Raw genomic sequence first — 16,757 nt, 5'->3', positions numbered from 1 at the left:
CTATTAGGGCTACAATAACATTTATTTGCCATCCAACCGTTCATAAGGTGACACAGGCATAAATTTCAACGGTGAGCGTTCAAATCACAATGTTTCTTATAGTGTGGTCCACTTAAGCTTTGGATATGTTTCAATTTTGAACTCATACTCTAAAATAATTAAATGAACGGCTTGGATGAAATACATACTATACATTACGCTTTTAACTGCAAATGGGCTGGATCACCAGCCCATGGCCCCAATTAGACACAGACATCCGGTGCATCAGGACCGTTTGTTAGTGGACGGCGCAGATCAGACCATTGAACATACCTAATAATTCCTCATTAATTATCAATCAATGGATCTGGTCAGTTAAAATGAACCCATTTCATCATACTACTAATCATGAACTGACGAGATCTTATAAAGTAAACTTATTAAGGTCTATAGCCACGTGTACACAGGCCCCCTAATGCACACGTCATTATCTATGCCACGGTGGCAAAGAGATGAAATATCTAGCCATCCATCATGTGGACCTCACTGTATATATACTACCACCGAAAGATAATGATCGTTTACTCAGTAGGTATGCCACGGTATTAAAAATAAGTGTACGGACTAGAAAACTTCAGTCATCAGCCGTACATTTTTTTAGTTAAATGTGGCCCACCTGATTTGTGGATTGATCTGATTCTTGGAAGATAGATTCTATGTAGCGTTTCACTTCGGATGGGTGGTTTGGATATTTTGCATGTGTGCCACGCTGGCAAATGTGGTGGTGCGTGTATTAGCTGATTTGTACACACGTGTCGGCTTAGCAAAGCTCACTTAATCAATATAAGTTAGAGTGCTCTAATTGCAGAGGACACGTGGACAAATCGTCCAGTGGATATGGATGGTCATTAGGTCCAACACACACTTCATGGTCCACCTTGTGAAAATCCCACCGACTGGATGATCTTATCCGTCCAATCTTGGCCTTTGTTGTTTTTCTTTTTTTAACATCCGCCCCTTTTCCATGACGTCAATTGGATGATTAGGATTGTCTGATCAAAATGTTACAGAAGAACCACAAGTAACGGGCCCCACTCAAATTGTTGATTGGACGTCTTCTTTTATAATCAATCTTGACCGTCTATTGGTTGGATGACTAGAATCGCCGAATCAATGTGACTTTGGAATGGTGGGCCACCCACGTGTCTACATCCTCCTATAGAACGAGTGGCAACGGCAGAGGAATTTCTCATGAAGCTATCATACAAGTCCGGCTCCTTAAAGTACACTCGCACGTGCCCTCAAATCCAAACCGTTCAAACGGTGGGACCCACTAAAGATGATCTTGACACACTAAAGGAAGTTCTCATGAAGCTATCATACAAGTCCGACTCCTTAAAGTACACTCGCATGTTCCCTCAAATCCAAACCGCTCAAACGGCGGGACCCACTAAAGACGATCATAACCGAATATTGCAGTAGAAGTATGATCTTGACCCTTCAATACGAAAATGGTAAATATCCATCCATTGATCAAAGGCCAGGATTGTCTAATCAATCTGATTCGTGCACGTTTGCAAATCTACCTTCTTCCGCTGTTCCTAGTATTTGGCGGTTCAGATCTAAGATTGGCAAATCAATCGATCGCTCAATCTAGACCGTGCAATAAATCAGCAGCATGATTGATGGGCCAGTGGAAAAAAATTGCTGCGATTGGCGACTGTTAAAAACTCGATCTGTGGGCATTTTTCTCGACCATTAATCCACATTTTTTTAACCATCCGAAATATGGGCAATGGATCAAATATCTGTGAACTTCCAACTTACGACATGTTTGGATTATGATGGTCCACTAATCGAACGTCTCAGATCCTTCACCAATATGATGATCAAAGGGTTTGTAGGGTTGATACCATCTATACCGTACACCCTAGGTCCGATCAAGGGATAGGATAGATTGGCCATTCTCCACTATTCCGAGCCCTTTTCTGGCATTACGAAAATATCGGGGGCATCTTCGTAATTTTTTCAAGTGTCAGGAACATTTTAGGAAATATAATAATTGGAGTGAGTTAGTCTGGGACTTGGTATGCCGACAGATGAATGACTTTAGCAAATGCTGAGGCGATTCGCGCGAGTGGAGATCAAACAGTAGATAACTCGTTACACGTGCAACGAATCTGGTTCATTCATGGGGTGAGCCCACAGAAAAACACCTTGGATTAATAATAGAGATATCTACTCATTAGATGGACCACAAATGTGTGCTTAATATAATATATTGTTGGTCATCTTTTTTAACCGTCCATTCTTTTTTTCTTGAGTATACCTGACATTTGTGGTCAAGATCATAGTGGCCCCACACGCTGAATGGTCCGTATCTCGTACAAGTGGGCCACTTATGCACACGTGCTGCAGTTTGCATCTTAAATCTCTACTCGCGCGAATCTCCCTCTCATATCCTTTTGTTTTCTTTTTCAATGCATGTGTCGGTGGAGCCGCTCTTTCCCTTTCTTTTTTTATTTTTATTTTTTTTAAAATAAGGAATGAGAATGATTTGATGCAGCGGACGTATCTGAAGTTCTGGTGCAGCCTCCACCGACGAATGTAGAATATCCTGTCCATAGAAAAAGGTGGGTCACACCATCATCATCACCTAGTATGAAAATCTGGTCGATCTACATAGATCGGTATAAAAGTTAATATCAATGGAAAGCGGATGGTGTATGATTTGGCATACTGGTGTGGCCCACTCAATGAGTGGATAGACATGATTTTCGTACCATGTGATCATCATGGGGTGGATCAGCTTTTGAAGGGATTGGATTTTTCACACGTGTGACTCGATGGTGTGGAAATGTCTATTTATGTATGTAAACATATGCAAAGCTCCCTTGTCTGTACACACTGGAAAAGATATCTGGCGATCGAGACTGTTGATATGGTGGCCCACCATGTAGATAGGCTACAGAAATAAAAAGAAACATCGGTGATTGGACAGATCTGGCTATCTATTTTTATGAATTTGCTAGTTGGAAGTGGGCCGCTGATCGAATGGTTACCAACGGCCGATCCTGTCGGTTGTACAGATATGGAATATCCTCACGGTAGCCCATCAGAACAACTGTCTCGATAGCATAGCTGTTTGCCACGTTGACTGTGAAGTCGTTGCACAGAACTGTGCAGCGGATTAGGTTGGCCGCAGAGAAATGCTATGGTTAATCGCGAGAGTAGACTTTTTAAATCCTACTCTCGGTGTCAGATCTTCAAATGATCTGATCATTCATCTGGTGGGATCTACTGGGCACATGTCAGGCTAAAAAAATCATACTGTTCAAGTGGGCCACGTGTCTAAAAAATCAACGGTTAAAATTGGCCGATTTTAACATATTCAACGAACGCATCTGCATGCTCGAGGATTTGACCATCTTGATATTCGGGCCGAGAAATGTCTGTAACGGATGTAGTGTGGTCCTCACCTGCGAAGCTGGCACATTTGATACGTTTATGATGTCTACACTCGCGAGTAGTGATGGCAGCTGTCTGTTACGAGTCTTCAATCTCCAGCAGCCACACATCTGGAAAGAGTTTGGAATTGAACGCCCAACCATTGAAACCTTTGTGGGGCCACTGAAGTGATGGATCAGACTACCATATGTGGGAATGACCTTATCAACGGTTTGGATGGCATATAAACATCACGGTGGGCCCAAGAAGGTTTCAACCGTCGGCACTTCCATCTCCACTGTTTTCTGCAGTGTGGCCCAATTGAGTTATGTATCTGCTTTATTTTTTGTTTTATGCACTTAACATAAGATGGAGAAACTGATGGACGGAGTGATTTCTCACTGACATCTCGGTGGACCCCACATGGCTGCAGGTTAGGGAATGCGTATTGCCTACTAGAGCCTGTCGCAGGGAGTGATCACGTGATGTTTGTGATAAATCCATCCGTCCATCTGTTTTGCGTGATCATGCTAGGACACAAAATTATTAAACTTATTCAATGCTTCTGTGGCCCCACAAATGTTTTAACGGTGGAATTTCAATCCTTACTATTTCCTATCGGCCCACTTAAGGTTTAGATCTGCCTCATTTTTGAATCCGTGGATTTCTTACAAAGATCATGGTGGGGCTCACTTGGCTTCCTTTCACATGGCAGGTTTGGATCAGAGCTCATCAATATGCGTACATATACATATGTAATGAATGGCCCGGATTGCCTGCGATTCGGTCAGAAGTTGAGTGTGGCTCACCATGATTTTTGTGGGAAATCCACCCGGGTATTTGATTTTTACAGTTCATGTTTGGACTTTGAGCTCAAAAATGTGGCAGATAAAAGTCATCTGGGCCACACGATAAGAAATAAATGGGGATATAACTTTTCCTTTTTGTTTTTTCAATTCAACCTAGTAGAAATTACCATATACACGGTTTGGATGGCATATAAACATCACCCCAACCCGAGAAGGATTCACCATAGATTTTTCCCTCTCCACCTTTTCCACCTGTGTGCCCACTTGATTTTTGGATCATCCTCATTTTTGGGCACATGCCCAAATATTAGCCAGGAAAATGGATGAATTGGTTGGATTTCTCGCAAACATCATGGTGGGCCTTGCCTAGCTTCTGATCACTGGAAAGGGTCACGCAATTAACATTAGGGCGTACAGGAACCAAGTTAGCTCGGTTAGATCGCTTGGCTGATTTGAAAAAAGTTCAATTTAACTCGTTTGAAATTGAGTTTGAGTTGGGTTGAGCTGGTTTTTTTAGCTCAAAAAAATTTGGAACCGGATTTGAGCTTGCCCGAGCTCCACTCGACTTGAATCCAACCCAACACAAATCGAACTCAAATCAAAATCAATTTGATGACTCGGCAACTTTGATATCGATGTCGCTCACCAAGTGTTTGATAAAATAACTTAACCAAGTGTGGTTGGTAGTAATGAAGGTATGCTTCGTAGAACAAATATACTTTTTTCTTGATTTACATGTTGCCAGCAAGGTGTTTGATAAAATACATGTAAAGCTGCTCTAGTGTTTTAGACATGGTAAGAATGTGAAGGTGTAATACTGCACAGGTGAACTCGGCTCAATCTTGGCTTGAGCTGTCCGAGGCTGCTAATCGAACTGATCCGTGCTAGCCAGTAAAGCTCAAGAACCGAGACTGGCCGAGTTCAAGCTGAGGTCCGCCAGCGGCAAGCTCGACTCGGATGGACTCGTGTGCAGCGTCCCATCTGTGATAGCACGTATTGCGTAGTCCGCTCACCTACTGCCACGTGGGTGGGAGATCCAAACCGTTCATCAGGTACGCTGCCTCTTGTTTACCCTGAGATCCAGATTCAAAATGATAACGATCCGAAACTCAGGTATGCCACGCCATAGGAAACCGTTGGGATCGAACGCCCACCATTAGATTTGTACAGGGCCACCGTGGCTTCTATATTTCATCCATCTTAATTTTTTAGATAAAAGAATTCCCCACAAATCACGCTATTACAAAACTCTAGTGGGCTATAACAGGTGAATTGAGGGGTTTCAGGTATTAATTTCATATGGTGTGGCCCACCTGAGTATCGAATCAGCCTCATTTTCTGTGTAAATGTCAAAATGGAATTTTTGTACCTGATGAACGGGGTGGATCTCATTCACATAAAGTAATTCTCCTCAGATAAGTGGTGCACACGCTCTCCGCGTATCAATGTCTCATGTACGAATGTGGAAAAAGACAGGGTTAAAAAGTCACGAAATCTTTCAAGTCTATTGGATTTGGACTCTTTCGTGACGGCAGCGGATTAGGTGAGACCCCGGAAGTACCCTACACGGTATGGCCCTTAACATGGGGCCCACATTAACACATTTATTCTATATCCATGCCATCCATCAGTTTTTACAGATTATTTTAGGGCATTATCCCAAAAATTAAGGGGATCCAATTATCAGGCGGACCATACCATAGGAAACAGTGGTGATTGAATTTCCTACTATTAAAAGCTTCATAGGGCGTACTTTAATGTTTTCATAGTGTTTATTTTCCATACAATCTGTTGATCAGGTCAAATAATCCTGGATGAAGGGAAAAAAGATATAAGCTTGATCCAAAACATTTTTGGACCATTAATGGTCAATCAACACTTTTTCCTATGATACGGTCCACAGAATTATTGGATCTTATTCATTTGTTGCATAAAGTTCTAAAATTAGTTTTAAAAAAGTATGGACGGTGTGGATACAGAATATATACATCAAGGTGGGCCCTACGGTAAGGGCTGGACCGTCTTGGGTAAGTCCGGGGTGTTAGCTAATCCGCTCCCTTCGGTGACAGATCTAAGCCAGCTGTGTTGGATACGTGAACGTAAGTCACATCAGACACGTGTGAATCTATCTGTCTCTGCTTATATGTGGGGCCCATTAATTACACTTGTATCGGCTACGATACGATATTTGGTAAACTGTTACTGTGTGGAAAACTGGGTAGGTGTGGTACTCTGACCGTCCGTTCTGTGTGCACTGAATTTATGGCTGTGATTATCCGATGGTGGTGATTTATAGGATATGTGCAATCTACGGTGGATTCCTCTTCTTCCAAGGGTCTTGATTAATAATACGTGGGGCATCATGGGCCCCACATAGACATCCTCATTCTCACGGTAATAAGGTAGGGAGAATTCGGGCTTATAATAGCTAAACTGGTAAGGTCACTTACGTGTGACTCATGGTGATCTAGACCGTTGATCTTATAGGCCCCACCATGGATGGACAATAACCAAGAATTCTACATGATTGGACGATTATGATCATTCATTGGTGGCATAAAAATGGATGATCAAGGATATATACAAGGGTCCACATTCAACAATAGGGCCAATTACTGAACCGTCAGGATCTTTCAGGTGACATTTTTTTTGTAAATGCACATCCACGTCGTGGCCTGTTAGATCAACGGTATGGATCATTAACACACGGCCCCGCATGTGGAGTTTGGTGCCTCATCGAGGCAAAATCTTTAAATGTGGGGCAGACAAGTTGTTACGATGGGCTAAGCATGGATGACTGATGCCCAGAAATCTCTAATCCTCTAATTATTTACACCCATTTTCGACATTTTGGTGTGTATCAATGGAGAAGATGTCATGCGAAGACAAGTGGAGCCGAGTTGAGTTTATTTATATGTATGTATATATATATATATACATATTTGAAATCATACAGATAAATTAATAAATAAGTAGTAGCATGAGATGTTCGCCCATGCGAGGAGTCATGTTCTGGCGAGCATTGGGATAATAGTAGCATAAGATATTTGCCCATGCGCATAACCTGACCTAACCTAACCCAGTGCCCAACCCAACCTAGGACCCAACCGACATCAAAAATAAAAATCAATAAATCTGAAATCATACACATTTATACATATAAGTTTTTTTTTAAAAATTATTCATTAATCATACCTTTGTGGTTGCTGAGTGGGCAAAGAGTAGTCGCTGAGTGGGCTGAGATGAGAGGGGCAGAGATGACGACCGATGAGCCGCTGGGTGTGGTCGTGCGGTCTGTGGCGTACTAGTTGCTGGGTTGGGTAAGGGAAAGAGAGAGAACAGATTGGGTAAGGGAACGAGAGGATCGGGTAGGATTTTTTTTTGTTTTTTATGTTTTTTTTTAAAGTTATATATATATATATATATATATATATATATATATATATATATAATCGAGCCAAGTTGAGCTCGAGCTTCGAGTCGAGTTAATCTGCACCATGCTCGAACTTGGCTCGATTTCAAATCGAGTTTTTAGAAAAGAGCTTGACTCACCCCGAATTAGCCCTTCAAGCCAAGTCAATCTGAGCTAACTCGAGCCGAGTCGAGTGAGCTGTTCGAGCTAGCTTGACTTGTGCACAGCCCTATACTTGGCACAATCAAAATCATAGTCACACTCAAAGAATATTTAGGTTTAATCTTCCTTCAATGTCACGGATTCTATCATTATTGCGATGGTGTAGATTCCTATCAAGCCCCTTGAGAGGATAAACTGTCGCATACCATGTTGCCACATTAACATACCCATTAAGTGAAGGATGCGCCTGACTCCGCTATAGAAGACCCACTAGACCAACACATCTTATTTCAGAAATGAATATTATCTCATTTGCTAAAACGTTTATTATAGTCCTAAAATAGGGGATTTCCCAAAGACATTCGAAGAACTAACAGTGACCTGGAAAATTCTAAAGATTAGGGGAGCGAATCAACATAGGGAAGTTGTTGAACCTATGTTAGGCCCCCTTCTACACGATGATCGGTATAAAGAGAACGTGAGATCTCATCTATTCAAATGATTAATCAATATCGGGGTCAAATTCATCAAACACTCCAAGTCATCGCCCTTTAAGGTGATTAAATGAATGAGGTAGTTTGATTTGGACCGTCCAACACCTGGAAGTTGACAAGGTGGGCCATCAATAGAGTTGGGCATTTCATACCCGAACCGATGGATCCGACCCGATTCGAACAGAACCGATGGTCAAGATCGGGTAGCGTAATCCAAATCCGAATTATTTTCGTATCGAATCCGGATAGGCCCTGTTCCGAACCGACCCAATCTGAAACCCGATCCGATTGGATCCGATTCGAACCGACCCGATCCGGACCGTATATGTATTAGTGTGTGTGTGTGTGTGTGTATAACTTTTACTGCCTAGTCTTTACGTTCAGCGCCAAAAAATCCCGCCCAATGTACACCTGAGCCCGTCAACTCTATCTCTTTCTATCTCTCTATAGTTGTCTCTCTCTCTCTCTCTCTCTCTCTCTCTCTCTCTCTCTCTTTATATCTGTCTCTCCCTGTCTGTTGAAGAAGAATTTGTCTCTCCCTGTCTGTGGAAGAAGAAGGCAAGTAGAAAGCTAGCTAGATGTCTTGCGGTAGATCAAATTCCCCACTTTCTACCATTGGGTTCTGGAGCTTTACGGGATTTCTTTGGTGGAGAGAGATATACATCGAGAAATGGTATATAGCTGTATACGGAAGAGAGAAATAGAGATAGTCGCAGCATGCATCGGCATAACGTTGTTTACGTCGTCTTGACAATCAGACCCTAAAGTTAGATGGAAGCGGATTGGCTGGTGTAATGTTAACAAGTTTTGTGGGTCTTATAATGAGGTATGTGTTATATCCAAACCGTCCATCCATTTGGCAATATCGTATTAATGCTTGAGACAAAAAATAAGACAGATCTAGCTATTAAGTGGACCACACTACGGAAAGCAGTGGGGGATTGAACGTTTACCGTTGAAACCCCTTTCAGGGTCACAGAAGTTTTGGATCAATATCAAATTCGTTTTTCCTCTTCATTCAGGTACGTGACCTTATGAAAATTATTTTTCCTTTTCAATCAGGTACTTATGACCTTACGAACAGATTGGATGTAAAATAAACGTTATGGTGGGCCCTACAAATTTTTTAACGGTGAAAATCATTATCTCCGCCACTATTTATGGTGTGGTCCGGATGATCTTTGGATATGATTTATTTTTTAGATAATGCTCTAAAATGATCTCTAAAAATAGATGAACAGTGTAGATATAATAAATACATCACTATGGGGCCCATGTAACTTTGATCTCCTTTGAACCGTTCTCACAGCTCAGAGCTCGAGGACCGTCCGTGTTGTCTTCGCATGACACATACTAGAGCAACTATACAGCTGGTGCTAGCTACAGGCTAGCTACAGACAGGTAGTTCTTTTATTAAGCTTCTTCGAGAAGCTATGTAGCGAGTGTAAAGCTCCCGTCAGGCAAAAGCCTTTCGCAGCGAGTTCCTACGCTTGTAACTTAGGTGGGGCTTACATTGATTTTTTTGAGAAATCCACTCCATCCATCCGTTTTGTGAGCTCATTCTAGGACACAAGTCAAAAACTAATCTGGATCCAATACTAAGGTGGGCCAAAAACGTGAAGATTGAACGTCTACAGTTGAAATATTCATGTGGCCACAGAAGCTTTGAATCATGCTAGTATTTGTGTTTTCATTTCAACCCAATAGGAATGACGTTGTAAACGGTAAAGATGTCATGCAAACATTACCATAGACGCCAAAAACGTTTCAACGGCAGAAATTTCCTTACACATTTTCTTTTATTGCGGCCCACTTGAGTCTTTGATCCTGTTCAGTTTTCCTAAAATGATCTCACAAAACTGATGTAAGGTGTGGATTTCTCGCAAACATCACCGGGTGCCCTACCTAACTTCAAGTGCCGTAGCTTCATGCGTATAGCTTTTGCAGGAAATACGCGTCCGCATTAATGTGACGAGACGTCCTGAAGTGGCAGGTGTATTGTGCACCAGCACTCTATATTTGCCCTGATGTTAGCAAATTATGTGGGTCGCGTGTGAGGAATGTATTATATCCAAACCGTCCATCCATTTGGCAGGCTCGTCTTAAGGCTTGAGCCGAAAAATAATACAGATCTAAAGATCAAATGGACTACACTTCAAAAAGTAGTGGGGGTTGAACATCTACCGTTGAAATTCTTTTAAGGGTCACAGAAGTTTCGGATCAATATGAAAGTTGTTTTTCCTCTACATCCATGTAGTTATTATGTTATTGATAGATTGGATGGAAAAATAAACATTATGGTAGGCTCTACAAAATTTTTAACGGTGATTTTTTTTTTTTAATTTTTTTTTATTTTAAAGAACTCAATCCGAACAATAGCCAATCAGATCCGACTCAATTTTTTTGACCGAGTCGGACTCGGTTTGGATTAGTCTAATGTTACAACGAATCAGATTGGGTTAGATGACCTAAACTAGGTCCCGGATCTGACCGAGTTCGGGTCAGACCATGCAGAACTCGGACCTGGTCTAGTTGGGACGAATCCGATTCGACTCAGTCCGATGCCCAGCTCTAGCCATCAAGAGATGATGTTTGTCCATATTCGATAAAGATCAACCATTGAGGTCCCCGGACCTCGGTATGGTTTTCTTTATTATAAAAACTTTTGCAATTCTAGGCCAGATCTTTAGCAGGCCATGAAGATCTCCACGACAGATCAGCTATGAAAATAAGATTCAAAGTGTTAGCGAGTTCGGAGTACTTTCTTTCCAAGGCAAGTCCTACTTTGCTAAGGAGGATGTTACATGTCCGAAAAGTTCGCATGAAAAACCTCGAAGGATCCAGAAGTCTAAAGAGAGGTTTTCATTGTCTTCATAAAGTTATAAAATGAACACACAAAGGAGAGCTCGAGGTCCCACACTAAATACATTTATCTACATGTCTACTTTACATTCATGTCTATCTTACTTTTTCTAACCTAGCAAAGTTTTGATTCACTTGTTTATACTCCGGTCATAATCTATTGACTATCTATCTTGATCGTTTGTTTTGATAGGCACATCAAGTATTTATCCTATTTATCACTTCAATGAGGTTATAAATTACATCAGTTGTGACATGGCCAATACATTAATAAAAATTAATTGCGTTATGCCGGTCTTTATTTTGTCATATATGTACAAATCTTTTACTCTGGTTAAAAAATACTATATTAAAACACTGGTAAAATAAAAAGTTCTTAAATCAATTAATTATGTAATTAATCATACAAGTAAAAATAAAAAATAAAATTATTCACGAGGGTTAACCCTTTCATTTGCCCAAATCACTTGAATACAAAACTCACTCCATCGAAAAATCGGTGATCAAGAGGACCTTGGATTCCAATCTATTCTTTAATCCATCGGTCTCTGCACAGATACTAACCCATTCAGTCAATATTTTTTAATCGAATAGGCTCCGACAGACCCACGTAATTATACATGCACAAGCACTTCCAAGTTAGACGCTCTGCCGCAGTAATAGCCTTGATTGGCTGAATTGAGAGAGCAACGTGAACAAAACCATCCACTCAATCAATGATTTACATTGTAAAGAAGCCAAAGTCCAACGGCTAGGATCTTCTTTCCTCTGGGCATCCACGGTTCAGTGGAAGGCCCAGATGGCTTCTTAGACAGATCCTATTAACCGTTCATATGAGATGGACCCCACAGTCTACGACCACCAGTTCATCACTCGCTTAGAAAATCCTGTCCGTCCGATTAATGAATGGACAGTTCAAAGTAAAATAATCTAGAGCCTTCGTCTAGGAATCATACACTACCAGTACTACCCACCTGATGAACGGTTTGGATTATCTGAACTATTCAACCCTTGTGGGCCCCTCGAGGCTACACCAGCGATGTGATCGTCTAACTCGTACTGACCATCTATATAATATGTGCTGGGCCAACGAACGGCTGGTAGTACATCACTTTCTTGCATTCCATAAGAAAGTATTTCGCCAGCCGTACGCGTAAGCGTGTTGAACGGGAGCGCGGCTTCGGTGGATCCCTGACTGTGGGGTCCACCTTGATATATTTTCCTTACATCCACGCCGTCCATCAATTTTGAAAAGTAATTTTAGTACATGATTCAAAAAATGAAGTAGATCCAAATCTCAGGTGGACCATAGTACAGTATATTGATGAGCTGTCGAGTACAATGAGGGCCACCTTATGCACTCATAAATATCAGACTCTGCAATGTATGTGCTGCATCCAACTCGTCCAAAAGGTGATACAAACAATGAAAAACATATATATAAAAAATCAGATCAATCCATATATCATATGGGCCACAAAATAGAAAACAATGGACGACTGCCAATCTGTTTTGGAATAAATGATGAGCAGATGGGGATTATTTTTGAATTGGATGATCTTATCCGTGATTTTTACCTGTTGGATGGGTTGGATTTCATATGCACAAGATAAATAGATAATTTGCATTGGTTGGACGCCAACACTATCGTCCAACTGGTTGTGCGGGAGACCGTATAAAATACGATTTTAGCATATTGTTCCGCAACTGCAACTAAATTATAGTTTATATTAGGACAAAACAGCTCCCGACAGAGGCACACATATTCCCTCATTTCAAAGATTGAAAAATAAAATAAAAAATAAAAATCTAAACACACTCGTCAGGTGGGACCTACCTTAGATGGGTCATGTCCATCCAACCCTTGGAATGTGCACATGTATTGTATGATCTAATAGAACGGTCAGGATTGCATGATCAGTGTGGTGATAATGATTAGAGCTTAGATGAGGATATTAGCTTCATATTCTAGGTGTATATTCATCCCGAGAAATATTTGTCGAGTGGATGATTAATTTGGAATATTGAAAAGTAAAATTTGGACGGCTTATTTCTCAAATCCAAAATTCAAAGGTTAGGATCATCCATGAAGCGTGATTATAAGGTCAGCTCCCTGTAAGCCAGTGATGAGAGGTTGGGATTATAATATGTTAAAAAGGATTATGTGGATTTCCCGCTAAAGTCACTGCAAGTTCCTACCATGTATGCCCGTTGTGATGTCTGTGAGAAATCTCTTATGTTCTGTTCTTCTGTCAAGAAATCATATCTCTCAAGTGTAGGACATGAAAAAAAATAAAAATGAGACTGATCCAAAACTCAAATGGACCAAACCAGATGAAAAACTCAAATAGACAAAACCAGATGAAAAATTAGGAAAGTAATATCTAAACTGATATAAAACTTTTGTAGTCATAAGAATATGTTAGCAATGGTCATTAAATCATTACTATTTCCTGTCTTGTGGATCGCTCTAGTTTTCAATCCCTCTCATTTTTTATCAAATGTTTTAAAATAAGCTTGCAAATCAGATGAACGAGTGTATTTCACACAAACATCGTAGCGAGCCCCACTTAGCATACCATCGCAGAAACTTCCATTGGTTTACCGCAATTTTTGTTTTAGAGAGTTCCTAAAACAGGAAGCTACTTTGAGAAATCTGACTTGTTCATCAGCTTTATTAGCTTATGGTATTATGAGAGCAAAAAAAATGAGGCAGATCCCAATCGCAAGTGGGTTACACCATAGGAAAAATTGAGGATGGAGACGCAGACTATTGAAATCATCCAAGGGCTCTTCATGACGTTTAGATGCCGTCCAACTCATTTATAAGGTGATTTCCACTTGGATGAAGTGAAAACATATTATTAGCTTGAGCTAGAACTTTTGTACACCCCAATAAAATTTCAAGGATGAGAGCTCAATCCCCACGGTTACTTATCATGTGGCCTGCTTGGGCCTTGAATCTGTCTAATTTTGGATCTCATCCTAACATGAATTAGCAAGATTGATGTATGGAGTGTATTTTATATGGACATCACAGTAGGCCTTAGAGAGCTTCATATTTTAATTTTGAATTTAAGAGAGATTTCGTATCTCATCTCTTATTTAAAATCCTATAACTAGTTTCATATCTAATTTTAACTTATTATTTTATTTATTCTTAATTTATTTCTCTTTTATCTCTGTAATGCATCTCCGTATCTAGGTCGGTCGATGTGTTGAGTTAGGGCTGGTCCGAGCTTTGTCCAATCTCTGCCTACAATTCTAAACCTAAGCCTAGATCCAGCTCGATCCGTGACGGGCTGAAATTGTTTGGCCCAAGTCCAGCCTGGGACATTTACGCAAAGCCCAACCTAGAGTCCAAGCCCTGAATATCTACGTGGATAAACGATATTTTGGTGTGCCTCATGTGTGAAAGAGAGGGAGAGAATGAAAGAAAAGGGGAGAAATTCTGTTTAGAAAAGACCTATTGGGCTGGGCGGAGTTAGGTTTATGGGCTTTTAATGTGCTAATCAGGCTCCAAATTTAAGCTCAAGCTCGACCATTGGGCCTGATACACCACCCCAAACCCAGCCCAATACGGGCCAAGCCTGAAGGCTTGTTGGGACTACCTAATCCATTGACAACTATATCTATATCTCTCAATCTCCTAACGTTTCTCTCTTAAGGAAGGAATTGTAAGAGGAATTATATTGCAACCCAAACACAACCAAAAGGTGTGACAACTTAGAAAAATTCTGCGAAGGGGGAAAGAGAGAGAGGAGAAATTCTGCAAAGGGGGAAAGAGAGGGAGGAGAGAGAGAGAGATCATGAGAATCTTGTATATGGTAAAACGTTACTTAATTTGAATTCCTTTTATTTAATGTAATATGTGGCCAAACGAGTGTGATGGACAGTCCGGATTAGTCATCTGTCCATTGTACATGCTTGGATGAAGATGATCAATTATTTACACAATTAATCTATGGTTTCAGCATAGAGAATTGCTCCTTACATATGATGATAGATTTATCTGTGAAAAGTAAATTATTTATGTTTGAGGAAGGAGATTCGAGGCTTATTTAAATTGGTAAAACTCTATCTTTTGTAATTTATGCTTTCATAATGCATTACTTATCGCTTTGTGCTCTACTTTAAAAAAATAAATAAATAAAAATTCAAAAGGATTTTTTCATTTAAAATTTAGATTGTTATTATTTGAACTTGATTATACGATTGCATGTACTTTACTTGATTTGTCTCTATGTGCTTTCACGGTTTCCCAACAGCTCATCCAAGTTTTAAAATCCAAGGAGAATTTATAGCCCTGAAAAACTTGGTTGAAATTTTCTGACCCCTTTACTTGTTTCCAATATTGGGCCAACATGCTAATGGGGTCCGATTTACTTTGGGAGAACGTGTAAAAGGTTGTATTGATCTAATGGATGGATTAGATCCTCACGTATGTGTCATGGTGCACATGTGTGGAATGTACATGAGCTTGTTGCACATGCGTGTGGATTTAGCAAAACTCAAAAACATGTGATACGCAGGGTGAGATATTTGGGTTCGTTTTGTTCTCTCTCTCTCTCTCTCTCTCTCTCTCTCTCTTTAATTTTTTTTTTTTTAAATTTTTACATACACACTTAGTGTGTGGTGAAACTATCATTTCACCTTCTTGGTATGATATCTACTTATAATTTCTCTCTTTTACATGTACATGAAAAATATAATATAATTGCTATATAGGTTTAGATCAGACGAGGTGAGGACGTTAAGTTTTTGAAAGGTATGGAAATTCTTTTAATGTGTATATGGGAAATGATACTATGAGGTCCAGCTACGTGGGCCCCACCATGATATCTGTCAAACATCTGCCCCTTGATTAGTCATATGCACCATTCCATAGTGGGCTATGGGCTTAAAAATCAAGTCAATCCATGACTTCGGTGGGCCACACCACATACAACAGTTGAGAGGGGTTACCTCTCATTAAAACATTCACAATCCTCTACTAAGAACTTTTATATGTTTTAAGTATGCCTTCACATGAGTTTAGATGTATCTCCCACCGGAGTTACGGCTGCTTTTCGGTACATCCTATCATTTAAAAAGGACCCATTAAATGCACTGTGTTGATGTTCGGCACAGGTAAGGCCACACAGCTCTACCCCATAGTACCATTTCCATATATATATATATATATATATATATATATATATATATATATATATATATATATATATATACATATCATGGGAGCTTCACATGAGTTAGAGCTTCGTGGATCCCACCATGATCTATATTGGACATTCACCCCATCCATCATATGCACTTTCGTAGTAGGTCATGGGCTTAAAAATAAGTCAACAATGAACTGGCCTACACTGCAGGTAACGATTGAAAGTAGATACCCACACATTGAAACCTTTATGATTATTTATAGGGCCCAATGACATTTGATTAATTAGACATCTAGCTCATTCATTCTATTCACCTCACTTGGATGAGGGGTCACGTTAAGTTTCAACCATATCAAAAACTCAGGTGGGCCCACTAAATAAAACTTTTTTGTGATGTTTTAGGCATAAATTCACATGGTTTCAGATGGTA

Source organism: Magnolia sinica, chromosome 11, assembly GCF_029962835.1.
Source record: "Magnolia sinica isolate HGM2019 chromosome 11, MsV1, whole genome shotgun sequence".
Classification (NCBI taxonomy): domain Eukaryota; kingdom Viridiplantae; phylum Streptophyta; class Magnoliopsida; order Magnoliales; family Magnoliaceae; genus Magnolia; species Magnolia sinica.
Note: the sequence above shows the minus strand (reverse complement) of the source record.